Source organism: Ixodes scapularis, unplaced genomic scaffold, assembly GCF_016920785.2.
Source record: "Ixodes scapularis isolate PalLabHiFi unplaced genomic scaffold, ASM1692078v2 PGA_scaffold3__209_contigs__length_174095766, whole genome shotgun sequence".
NCBI lineage: Eukaryota > Metazoa > Arthropoda > Arachnida > Ixodida > Ixodidae > Ixodes > Ixodes scapularis.
In genome coordinates, this window is record NW_024609868.1 from 106836916 (window position 1) to 106841271 (window position 4356).

The window sequence follows — 4356 nt, forward strand, 5'->3', positions numbered from 1 at the left end:
GCGCCACGCTTTGAAAATTCCGCGCGTCGAGTCGGCCTATTGTTTATATCTTATTTATGTGTTAATTTACTGCCAAATAGTACTTTGGGCATACGCCAAGGGCGCAACGCTCATCCAGAACGAGGGTTTTATGAGAGTGCTATGTTACTTCTCGTATCTATTATGTTGCAACTCATATCTGAAACGGAATCTGAGATTTTGGCACAGTTAGTGATATAAAAGAGACTAGTTAAATTTGTTATTAATTCTGTAACATGATTGTCTAGCTTTATACTCCTCGACTAATAACAGGACATTGTTATTACATGAAAATATAAAATTACTACGCCGTCATGGTTTTGAACGTATTTGTTCCTTTAATTGTTTCGCTAACCTTTCTTCTTTTATTTTTTCTTTTTTTTCTTTTGCTTGGGGGCCAAATTTAAAGCCATGATCTGAAGAGCCCTCTGTGCCTGAAACGTTCAGCAGTGCATCTTAATAACATAACAAGCGATGACTAATACAATAAGATTAAGTGTTGAGAAGGCGACACAAAACGAACTAAGCCGCGCAAAGGCATGAAAATTAGACTCGCAGACAGGATTCAATGTAACCACTAACATTGCAAGACAACGGTTATGATGGCAGAAAATAAAAATTAGAAACAATATTGTACGCGTAGAATGATTGCGTAAAGCATCACAATTGCCTGCGAGAACAAATTCGAAAAAATTGTAAGGGTGCAGGCGAGCTGGTGGAAGTTAACCATAGTTTTGTTTAACCCGAGACTGGGGTATTTCGGAAAAGGGACTACACAAAGTAGCCTCCGACTACTTTGTGTAGTCGGAGGCTTATCTTGTCCTTCTGTCTGGCTGAAAGATTTTTCTTTTGTAATGGTTTGGGCCTATGCTTGGCTTAGTGTATTCCGGGTGTTATGTTGTCATTGGTCGACTTGGTTGGTGGTGTGTGGACGTGGTGTGTATAGAAGTGCATGCGATGGAATAAAATCCTTAGCTGTGTTTGAGACGTCGCCTCCTTGTGGCCTCTTTTCTTCTCGTCCCTTTTCCGAAATACCCCAGTCTCGGGGTAAACAAAACTATGGTTAACAAATTCGAGTTCATTTACTTTACCGCGTACGTGTGTCACAGCGATAGCAGATCGGCGTTTGCGTTATCGGAATATCGTTGCAGCGCCGTCGTCGTTTCTGTGCCGCCTACTGCGCACGAGTCTCAATATTTTTACTCCATTTTCGCTTCCGCTTTCGACTTCGCTCCTGTGTCTCATCTCTACTTCGTCTCCGACGAGTCTCCTCAGTGCGCCGTAGCTGAAATTCGCATTTCTCCGGGCCCGCTACAGACTTCCGAGGCCTAGCTATACAGCGTGCAAGTTCCTCTGCTCGGATGGTCCTGCGCATACGCCTGGACAACTGGATGTTGACTATTAGTGACTCCAGCGACATTTAGGGGGTCGCCACTCTCGACAGGTATGGTGCCATGTGCATGCGTCAGCTGAGCGCGCAAAGCTGAGCTGTTAGCAGGCGACCATTGTCTTCCAAATGGTATGCCCTGATTTTTACCTACTACGTTCAAAACCTGCAGTGACATATCGGCGAGTTCGCTGTCGCAAGAGCTTCTAGAGGCTCTGCCTCCTTCAGGGAAATGGTGGAAAGACTACGTAGAACATGCCATTTTGTTTAAATGTGTTGTTCGTTATATTATTCATGCACCGTTCCAGCTTGTCTAGGACTGAACAACAATCAAAAAAGGTAACATGATTATTCACTACTGATTAATCGAATAATTATTGAAATAATCAATTGCGTTTACATTCAGGCAAAATATTAATATGTCAAACTATAAAAGGATCAAAACATCACAATTTCTGTCTATTTCTTGATTTGCATCAATGGCGAAACAACCAATCATTTAAGACACGCATCATCGTTCTTGAAACAGCCCGGGTAAATAAAATGGCTTCGCAGACCTTAAACACAAATGTGTTTAACTTTTGATATGTGAAATTCTCGTTCAATATGAACGCTGTGATGTAAAACAAAGGTTGAACTCATAGTAAACACAGTCGGGGCTCGAGCCGGGTTCGGGTTTAGTTCGGCGTGATTTATTCGGGCCCGGTTCGAGTTGTATTCATCTTGAAAAGAGCATTCGGGCTCGAGGCGGGTTCGTGCCAAATTTATTTCTGGTCGGGTCGGGCTCGGGCTTACGTTTAGAAAGCCTACCCGGGCTCGGGCCGGGTTCGGGCCAAGGCTTTATCGGGCCGGGGTGGGCCGGGCTTAAAACTCCGGCCCGATCTGATCTTCCAGCTACAGCCGTAGAAATAGACAAAAAAAAAAGACGTTTAGAATTTCCTGTAACGCCGAAGTAGAGTGCAGCTCTTGAGGAGGAGGAGGAGGAGGAGGAGGAGGAGGTGAGGGTACTGAGTGAAGGTATGCGCCTCCTCCTCATCCGTACCATCTCCTCCTCCTGTCCTCCTCCCTCCTCATCTCCTCCTCCTCCCTCCTCTCCTCCTCAATTCTCCTCCTACACTCTTCTCTTCTCCTCCCCCTCCTCCCTCCCTCTTCCCCTCCTTTCCTCTTCCTCCCTCCTCCTCCCCGCGCGTTGCATCATGGGACGTTTCCCATAACGCAACGCGTGACGTGAGGTCACGTGACCCCCGTGAGGTCACGTGACACTCGTAACGTCATGGGGCCCTCGTGACTCTCGGGAGGTCACGTGACCTTCGTGAAATCGCGTAACCCGCGTGATGTCACATAAGTTTCGGGACGTCACGTGACCCTCGTGAGGTCACGTGATATTCGTGACGTCACTCTTGACGTTATGAGACCCGCGCGCTGCATCATGGGACATTTCCCATAATGCACCGCGCGGTTATGCCGACGGCGATGACGACGCCGATGCCGCTCAAGCCGGAAACAGGCGCCTAAGAGCTGCGCTCTAAAAGACAGAAAGGGAAAGACGTTTACAACTCCCCGTAATGCCGAATCGGAGCGCAGCTTTTGAGAAGGCGGAGGGGAGGTGATGCCCCTTCTGCCCTCCCCTCCTTCTGTTCTGCGCCCTTCCCATTTAGCGGGAAATTTTCGCTACATTTCCCACAAAATTCAGCGGAAAAACTTCCCCGCTAAATTTAGCAGGAAAACTTTTCGGCTAAATATTAAAAAAAAAAAAAAATCCTCCGCTAAATTTAACGGAAATCTTTTTCGGCTAAATGGGAAAAATTTTCCGCTAAATTTAGCGGGGAAATTGCTCCGCTAAATTTAGCGGGGAATTTTTTCCGCGTAATTATAACGGTGAAATATTTCCGCTAAATTTAGCGGGCAAATTGTTCCAGCGGAAAAAATTCTCTCCTCCTCCTCCTCCTCCTCTCTCGTGACCCTCGTGACGTCACTCGCAACCCTCGTGACGTCACGTGTGACGTTATTATGGGAAGCCTCCCATGATGCAATGCGCGGTTACGCCGACGCCAACGGCGACGGGAGTGACTCGCAAAAATAAACCAACTCGTAATTAACTCCCCTGCAATTTTAGTAGCTACCTGTAAATTTCTTTAATAAAATAAACTGCCAGCGGCGAGTTATGCTAATAAAGCGTCCAGGTCATAATATCTTTTGTTTGTTTTTTAATTGCCAAACCGCCTCTCAGCAACAATATTTGACGAAGTTCAGAAAGCTGTGCTCTGTGACCTAATCAATATATTTTGTGATCTTTACATTACCATAAAGCTCCAATTAAGCTCTCTCTTTTGAGTGTAATTTGACTGTTTTGCGCTAAGATATAACGCGGAACATTTGGCTGAAAAACGAATATTTAAAAAAAAACTTGCTAGTTTGAAGTCGATTTTGTAAAAAAAAACACCTTTTATTTCTTTAATTTTTTATTCGCAGTTAGGTAATATAGTAGTCTGTCAGGAGCTACGAACAGAAATTGTAATATGTTGTTTTTATAGCCGCTATTAGGACTCGAATCTCGTGCTATGAGCGTTTTGAACGGAACTTCACATAGACGCTCAGCTGAGCAGAATTTTGACCTATGTAAGGTTTTCTATTTAATTTTAGTACGTACCTCAATATCTCAGCGTAACAGCCAGTGAAGCGAAAATATTTATCACAAAAATATTTATTTACTTGGCACTGGGGTGATTTGCAAGGTGTGTGAGCTTGGCCCTGTGTATTGACGGAGAAGGTACGTACCATCTAAACTCCCGGACCAACTTAAGTCAAGAGGGAAAAGTCTAAGTAACCCGTCATGAATCACTGAAAATAGAGACGAAACATAAACACATGACTAACTTATTTGAGACCTTACACGCTACGAAATGCTCGTTATTTTACGAAAGAGTTCGTATGTGCACAAAATAAACCTT